General features: G+C 45.4%; 1 long non-coding RNA gene across 3 annotated transcripts in view; it reads left to right on the top strand.

The window, feature by feature from the left end:
* The window catches only part of LOC115290289, a 9,252-nt gene extending 1,073 nt beyond the window's left edge, over positions 1-8,179 (top strand). Inside the window, exons 1-4 of one of the 3 annotated variants that reach the window (XR_003908034.1) lie at positions 5,532-5,555; positions 6,281-6,417; positions 6,542-6,728; positions 7,944-8,179. This is a non-coding gene — a long non-coding RNA (uncharacterized LOC115290289). Of the gene's footprint in view, positions 1-5,531; positions 5,556-6,280; positions 6,418-6,541; positions 6,928-7,943 lie in introns of those variants that run through there. The other 2 variants (XR_003908036.1, XR_003908035.1) reach the window with 2 other exon arrangements.
* Positions 8,180-8,631: the final 452 nt, after the last annotated feature.

The following is an 8,631-nucleotide window of genomic DNA, read 5'->3' as shown; positions in this document are numbered from 1 at the left end:
GTGTTGTTGCAAATGGCAAGATTTTATTCTTTATGGTTGAATGATTTTATTGTATGTGTGTGTATATACACCACATCTTCTTTATCCATTTATCTATCAATGGACACTTGAACTGCTTCCATATCTTGGCTGTTGTAATTAATGCTGTTATAAATACAGGCATGCATGTATCCCATTGAATTAGTGTTTTCATATTCTTTGGGTCAATACCCAGTAGTACACCTGCTGGATCATAGGGTGGTTCTCTTTTTACCTCTTTGAAGTCCCTCCATCCTGTTTTCCACAGTGGTGCACCAGTTTGCATTCCCACCAACAGTGCAGAAGTGTTCCCCTTTCCCCACATCCCTGCCAACACCTGTTGTTTTGTGTGTTGTTGATTTTAGCCATTATGACAGGTCTGAGGTGGTATCTCATTGTAGTTTTGATTTGCATTTCCTTGATGACAAGTGATGATGAACATTTTCGCAAATCTGTTGGCAATCTGTATGTCAGGAATAAATTCCACTTGACCTCAGTGAATAATTTTTTCAGTGAATTGTTGAATTTGGTTTGCTAATATTTTGTTGAGGATTTTTTTTTTAATTTATTTTTTATTTTTGATACAGAGAGAGACAGAGCATGAGATGGGGAGGGGCAGAGAGAGAAGGAGACACAGAACTGGAAGCAGGCTCCAGGCTCTGAGCTAGATGTCAGCACAGAGCCTGACGCGGGGCTCGAACCCACGAACGTGAGATCTGACCTGAGCCGAAGTCGGAGGTTTAACCAACTGAGCCACCCAGGCGCCCCTGTTGAGGATTTTTGAATCTACATTCATCAGAGCTATTGACCTATAGTTTGTGCTCTGTCTGTGTCTGTGTATGTGGTGTCTTTATCTTGTTTTGATATCAGGGTAATGCTGGTCTTATAGAACAAGTTTGTAAGTTTTCTTTCCTTATCAAGTTTTGGAATAGTTTGTCTCCTCTCCGTGCTTTAGGTAAATGGTGTCATATTTTATACATCCTTTTATTTTGTGAATTCCTTGACTGACTTTTACAGAAATATTCATGTTTACTGGTTTTGTGTTTCCTGCCTTCATACTGTCACTTTTGGTCTTTCTATTCAGAGTCCCCTTTAATATTTCTTGCTGGGCTGGTTTAGTGGTCATGAACTCTTTAGTTTTTGTTTGGGAAACTCGTTATCCTTCTAGTCTTGCTAGATAGAATATTCTGGGCTACAGGTTTTTCCCATTCAACACTTTAAATATATCCTACCATTCCTTTATGGCTTGGAAAGTTTCTGCTGAAAAATCCATGATAAGCCTTTGGGGTTTCCTTTGTATGTAACTATCTTTTTTGTATTACTGCTCTTAATTTTTTTATTACTGTATTTTGCCATCTTAATTATGTCTTGGGTATGCTTTTGTTGATTTTGTTGGGGGGTTCTCTGTGCCTCTTGGATTAGATGTTTCCTTCCCTAGATTAAGTAAGTTTTCAGCTATTATTTCTTCAAATAAATTTTATGCCCCCTTTTCTCTCTCTTCTTCTTGTGGGATTCTTATTATATGAGTGTTATTACATTTGATTGAGTCACTGAGTTCCCTGAGCCTGTTCTCACTTTGCATAATTCTTTTTTTTCTCTTTTGTTCAGTTGGTTACTTTCCATTACTCTGTCTTCTAGGTTATTAAATAATTCCTCTGCTTCTTCCAGCCTGCCATTCATTCCATCAAGTGTGTATTTCATTTTGTTTATTGAGCCCTTTATTTCTGCTGTGTTATTCCTTACCTCTGTGTTAATGGTCTTACTGATATCCTCCATTATTTTCTCGAGTCCAGTGTGTATCCTTAATATCATTACTTTAAATTCTCTGTCAGCCATGTTACTTATATCTGCTCCATTAAGATCTCTGCCCATGGCATTGTCCCGTTCTTTCATTTGGGATGAATTCCTCGGTCCTCTCATGTTGTCTAAGTCTCTGTGCCTGTCTCTGTGTGTTGAGAAAGTCAGCTATGTCTCTTGTTCTTGAAGTTAATGGCATTATGAAGAAGAGGTCCTGTAGTGCCCTGCCGTGCAGTGTCTCCTGTGCCCCAGGGCCTAGCAGTTTCAGGACTGTCTCCAGTGTGTGCTCTGCTGTTTTGTCCTGCCTGCTTTATCCTTCAGGCCAGTCGTGTCCAGAGGCTCTCTTTGCATGTTGTGGGCACTGTTTGGTCCCTGGCCTGAATGTGGTGTGTTTTAACTAGGTGCACCCTGTCTGCTTGTTAAATGGGCCCTGTCACCACCATCCCTGGAACTGAGGCTCTGCAAAACTCCCAGGTCAGGAAATGCATGGGCAGCGATTTGGGCCCATCTTCTAGGGAAGGGGGGCCTGCTGTATTGGGACTAAGGCAAGTGTGACTTTAGAAAGGGCAGTTGGAGCATGGGGTGGGACAGAGGTTGGTGTAAGGAAGTTAGCAAGTATTGGTGCTTTGCTTGTTCCCACAGGTGGCTCTGTGTTTTTGCTGAGGGGTAGGGGAGGGAAATGGCACCTGCCAATTCCTTAGTTTCTGGAGGGCTCTCTCTGTGAATGCTGCTTCTCTGGGACATGCCCTGAGATGAGAAACTGATCTCCCCTCTGAGTGCCCCAGGTCCTCTCAAGATCACTGTTTCCACACTGTGTATCTGTAAGTTTGCCCTGCCTTCTCTCCAAGAGCACTCCTGATGTCCTCTGAGTTTTCCCAGAGCCAAGAACTCCAGGCTTTAAGCCCCACTGATTGCAAGAACTCCTGAAATTTGGCGCCTTTTGCTTTCTAAGCCAATTACTGTGGGGATTCATTCTCCCCCTGAGGGCTCCCCTGTGAGTCTGGTTTTCATCCTTCTCCACTACCATGGCTTCCTTCCCACTGTCCACAATCTGTTTCTCTCCCAGACTGTGTCTTCACATTTCCTACTTTCTTTGATGTGGCCTCTTCTCGGCCTTTACCTGTCGAGTTTGTTCTGCTAGTCTTCAGGTCAATGTTTGGGGTGTTTAGGATGATGTGATAGTCCTCTAGTTGTATTTGTGAGACGAGGTGAGCCCGGCACCCTTCTGCTCCACTGCCAGCTTCCCCTTCCTCCTGTCCCATTGTCTTTCACTCAGCTGCTGGCCTCACTGTTGACCTTTTGAAGAAAATTGTCTTTTTCTCTGGAGGCTTTTTAATTTTTCTTATTGTTTTATTTTCTTTAGTTTTATGGATTTCTTTTTATCTTTCCTACTTGGAATTCATAGATCATCTTGTACCTGTAAATCGATGTATTTAATCAGTTCTGGGAAGGTCTCATTTTCTCTTTATTACCTGTGCCATATTCTCTCTCTCCTCTTTCTGATACTCCAATTTATATATTTTAGATTTCCTTACTATCTCATTGCATCCTGTCTCTTACCATTTTTTGTATATTTTCCATCATTTTATTACTTTATATTTGATTCTAGTTATTTTACTAATTTCTCTTCAGTTGTAACTAATACTCTTGTTAAACCTACCAATGATTTCTTTTCCATTGTTTTATTTTTATGGTTCTAGCATTTTATTTGGCTCTTTTTCAGATAGGTTTTGGGGAAGGCTATCTGGAATCAGGGCCTGGAGTGTCTCTCTCCTCTCCTGGGGACCCTATCCCAATGCTCTGCTTATCTTGCCCACCACTAGTTGAGAACAAAGTTAACTACCCACCTGCCAAGATCACAACCAGGCCTAGGAGAAAAAAATCCACCAAAGAAATGCTGAGAATGTAGAGAAATCAGTGTATACCCTGCCACCTGAGGTTGCAAATTCCCCCAGTGGAGATTGGCAGCTCATCTGAAAGAGCTCTCTGCTCTCCCAATGACTTTAAAATTACAATTTTTTTTCTGGGGTCAGGGAGTAAATATTGTTTTTCTAGTTGTTGTAGCAGGGATGTTGGCCTTGCAAACTTCTAAATCCTATATAAAACATAGAAGTTCTATCATGCTCTCTTTTTCAAAAAAATTTTTCTTTATTTTTGAGAGAGAGAGAGACAGAGACAGAGTGTGAACAGGGAAGGGAGGCAGAGAAAGATAGAGACACAGAATCTGAAGCAGGCTCCAGGCTCCGAGCTGTCAGCGTAGAGCCCAATGTGGGGCTTGAAGCCATGAACTGTGAGATCATGACCTGAGTTGAAGTCGGATGCTTAGCCAGCTGAGCCACCCAGGTACCCTGACATTTCCTTTTTATCTCTCATCTAGAGTTTTCCTGGAGTGAACAATGCTACTTTGTTTCCCCTTCTGATTTGGAAGTTTTATGTTTATTTCTTGGCTTCTTGGGGCCTGGGTGGCTCAGTCAGTTGAGCGTCCGGCTTTGGCTCAGGTCATGATCTCATGGTTTGTGGGTTCGAGCTCTGTGTTGGGCTCTGTGCTGACTGCTAGCTCAGAGCCTGGAGCCTGCTTCAGATTCTGTATCTCCCTCTCTCTCTGACCCTCCCCTGCTCATGCTGTCTCTCTCTCTCTGTCTCTCTCAAAAAAATTATTTCTTGGCTTCTTTATAAATTTTAACAAATATTTTAATTTAGATGACATAATTATATAACTTCCTATCTTCCAGCAAGACAAAGGCATTGTTTTGCTTTATTTCCTTATCACCCCCTTTGTAGCTTCTCAGCTCCTTAAATGGTATTCTGCTTTTTAACCTGGTGTCCTCCAGTGAATTCTCCACGTAGCAGCTGAAGGAGTCTCTTTGAAGTGATCAACCTTCTCCAATCAAAAATCCTTCAGTAGCTTCGCATAATCTTTACAATAAAGTCCAGACTCTTAACATAGCACTTAAGGTGCTTTCTGGGCTCTGTTACCTTTTCTGGATTCATCTAAAACCAACCAACCAACCAACCAACAAACCCATTTCTCTTAAGGAAAAGAAATAGAAATAAACTACACAAATAGCTGGGTCAAGTCAGCACAGTTATAACTGCCTGACCAGCTACATTGTTTCCTGCCTTTGTTCCTTCTCTTTATTGCTGGTCATCACAGTCCAGGCAAGAGAGAGAACTCTCACATGGCATGTACCACTGCACCGTCCATCTGCTTTTTCCCCAGTAAGTCCCTTGAGGGCAGGGACTCTGTCTTATTTATCCTAGTGTTCCCAGCACTTAGCTGGAATGCAGTAGAGGATGAGTAAATGCTTGTTGAATGAATGCAGGAAGGAAGGAATGGAAGAATGAACACAGGAATGAATAGAGGAATGAAGGAGAAAACTTCTTTCCCTTGAGAGGCCTGGGCTTCCCGGTCAGGACTGGGTGCAGCCCTTGAAGCGCCCTGGGAGGACACACCTGGAGATGCCTCCACACGGCTGCTCAGGAAAGGAGGAGAGGACTTAAAGACAAGGTAGCCGTGTTAGGGACAGTGTGATTACACAAAGCAGAATCCTCAAGTTAAAAAAAGGGAGGAAGGAGCCTAGGTAGGTTAGAAAGCACTGGTCTGTTACAGAAGCCATGGTCAGTGTCTCAGTCTGTTTGGCTGCTGTAACAGAATACCAGAGTACCAGAGGTTGGGGGGGCTGATAAATAACAGAAATTTATTTCTCACAGGTGTGGAGGCTGGGAAGTCCAAGATCAAGGTAATGACAGATTCAGTATCTGGTGGGAACTCAATTTCTGGTTTTTAGATGGCACCTTCTTACTATGTTCTCACATGTTGGGAGGGGTGAGGGAGCTTTCTAGGGTCTCTTTTATAGGGGCACTAATCTTATTCATGAGGGTTCTGTCCTCATGACCTAATCACCTCCCCCAAACCCTACATCCTAATACTACCACATTGGGGGTTGGGTGTCAAGATATGAATTGGGGCGGAGTGGACACAGACATTCAGACCATAGCAGTCAGGAGGACAGCCAGGTCCTAAGGGACTAAAAAGCCATGTCCTTTCCTCCTCGGGAGTATATGGCTTTCATCAGAGCTTTTTTGTGAACCTGCTTCCTTTCTTTGCACACTGGCTTTCTCTGCTTTCCTATGCATGTGCTGGAAAATGGATGCCCTGGGCCTGCCTGAGTTTCTGGTTTGAGCAGTGCAAGACTGCCTGGAAGCCGCCTTGTACCCCTTACAGCTCTAGGGGTTGAGGCTTGGGACCAGGTACCTCGGCCACAGCCAGAGAAGGGTCACATGACTCACTGCCTACCTAACAGTTGTGCCAACAGACTGATACATGGGCAGCCACCAAGTGATACCTACTCAGGCCTTCCTTTTCATGAAGTATGAGTTTGCTAACTTGATTTTCAGATGATCAGTGAATAATAAAATTCTGTTTTCATGGAGTTGAGATACTTTTTTCTGTTTTTCTTTGCAGTCCTGAGAAACTTATCTGTTTCAGAATATAAGTATCTGATGAAGAAGACTACTGACCTACGTCAGACCATTTTTGGAAGGCAGTTTCATTCCTCAAAGCTCTGCCAGGAGAACGGAAGGGACCAGAGGAACTGTGTGGTGAGCCGAGGCGATCTGGGGGAGCAGGGCTGGGACTGCACAAGTTGCAACGTGTGCATGATGACAGGCATTGATTCTGGAATCTGAGCCATTGACGCATCTCTTTGTCACATGGATTCCCCAGGGCACAGAAGGCCGGTGGCAAAGAAGGGAGTGGAAAAGAGGTTGCAGAAGATTTACTTCATGCACAGGAAATGGTGGCGTTGCCTCTGGGCTCGGTGCTGCCGCAACCCTGGGGTTGGGAAACTCAGAAAAGGAGCACATCGTGGGACCCTGGGCCCTGCTTGGGGGATAGATTGTGTCCTCACGAGGTGAGAGGAATCCTGGTCATAGGATTCTGCCCTCTAAGATTTCCTCAGGTTTTCCCTGAGTTTTTGCTCCCCTGCCATTTTCCTACCATTTATACAACTAGCCCCCCCCCGCCCCCGCCCCAAATCTGTTCTCCTTAGTGCAGTCACAATAGGTGGGAATCTTCTGAAGTGAAATTTATACTAAAAAAAATTAGGCAAATGATGGTTTTGATATGTAAAAGTTATTTAATCATAAAAGTTGTTTTATATGCAAGCATTTTCCACGCACACATTTCTTATCCAGAGCGCCCAATCTGATTGGCACATGTACAGCTCTTACTCGCTCTTCCCTTCCGTCCTCTCGTCTCATGCTTGGGAGTTGTGAGGGTTCCTGGGTGTCTGCTGTGCCGCGGACCTGTGTGTCCACCGACCGCCCCGCTCTTGCCTCCACCGCACAGAGCATGAAAATCCTGTCAGATAGTTTGTTAACCCAGGTCTCACCCAATGGCATTGTTTCCCCCAGTCTCTCACAGAGAGAGTCTCCTGAATGGAAGAATGGAAGTTTCCATTCCACGTTCCTCAGCAGTTTTCTCTGTGAATAACTATCAGAGAGCCACGCCCCTCAGATCTGGATGGGACTGTAGTCAGCTCTGCCCTTCTGGAAGGGTAGCCTCACTGCTGTCACCAGCAAACTCCCAAACAATGGGAGTTTGGTTTACATACAATAGAAGTTTCTTGCTCACGGGTTAGCAGGGTGGCAGGCTGTCCTTTCATGAGTTTGGCTGATGGAACCTTTGTCATCTTCACTGCCTGGCTTCCAAGCTTGTCCTGGGGAACCTGAAGAGGGAAGAGGTCATGGAGGGGTTCTCCCTGGGCGTGCATGTAAGTGGGCCAGGTCGCACGTGTTCCACTGCGGAGGACATGGCTGTCCCTAACTGCAGGGGGGAGGCTGCCGGGAGAAGTAGGCTCTGCTGCTCTGAGCACAGCATCAGGGAGAGCAGGTGTTCTGTGGACAGCCAGTCACCTCCCCGCTACCACAGAGAGGTCAGTACCTGGGAAGCCTTGGCTGAGAGTTGCAGAAACCACAAAGAGTAGGGGAGAGGTGAGGAGAGGGCTGCCTGGAAGGTCTCAGCTCAGGCAGGAGGGTGGAGTGTCAGGTGGGATCCACCGGCTGTCCTCTCTACCTGTCAGCCCCTCTTCCCTGCCCCGCACTCAGTGCTTCCCTTCTGCTCACAGGTTTGAGGGGCCACACAGCACAGACCGTGATCCGGGTGGCTGGGGAAGGCCGCACAGGTGGGGGTCACAGCCTGTGGAAAGAAGAGTGAGGATGGCAGACGTCCTGGGGCAGCACCCAGCCTCCCTGCGGCTGGCGTGTGGGCATGGCTGCCAGGGACTGTGCCATCTGTAAGGAGGCCATGGCAATAAAGCTTCATGAGCTTTACTTCCTCGTGTCTTGCAACAGTTAAAATGCTGCCGACAGGTTTTTCTCTCTCCAGAAGGTAAGATGTTGCAAGAAATAGCCAAATAATAATAGTTACTGTTTATTGAGCTCTTGTGAACTAGGAGCTGGGCGAGATATTTTTTATTCAAACATTTTTTTAAGTTTATTTATTTTGAGAGAGTGCTGACGGAGAATGGGCAGAGGAAGAGAGAGAATCCTAAGCAGGCTCCATGCTGTCAGCAAAGAGCCCGATTCGGGGCTTGAACTCACGCACTGTGAGAATACGACATGAGCTGAAATCAAGAGTTGGATGCTTAACCAGCTGAGCCAGCCAGGAGCCCTGGACCTGCACAAGGTATTTTATATTCATGTAAAAGTTTTCACAGCAAGAGAGTAGTATTACCTCCCCTTAAGTGAAGCTCGGAGAGGGGCTGAGTAACTTGTTCAACGTCAGCTGCACGGTTGAAAGTGGTGGTGGTCTCG

The sequence above is a fragment of the Suricata suricatta genome, chromosome 4 (genome assembly GCF_006229205.1).
Source record: "Suricata suricatta isolate VVHF042 chromosome 4, meerkat_22Aug2017_6uvM2_HiC, whole genome shotgun sequence".
NCBI lineage: Eukaryota > Metazoa > Chordata > Mammalia > Carnivora > Herpestidae > Suricata > Suricata suricatta.
This window is presented reverse-complemented; position numbering and strand designations above follow the sequence as displayed.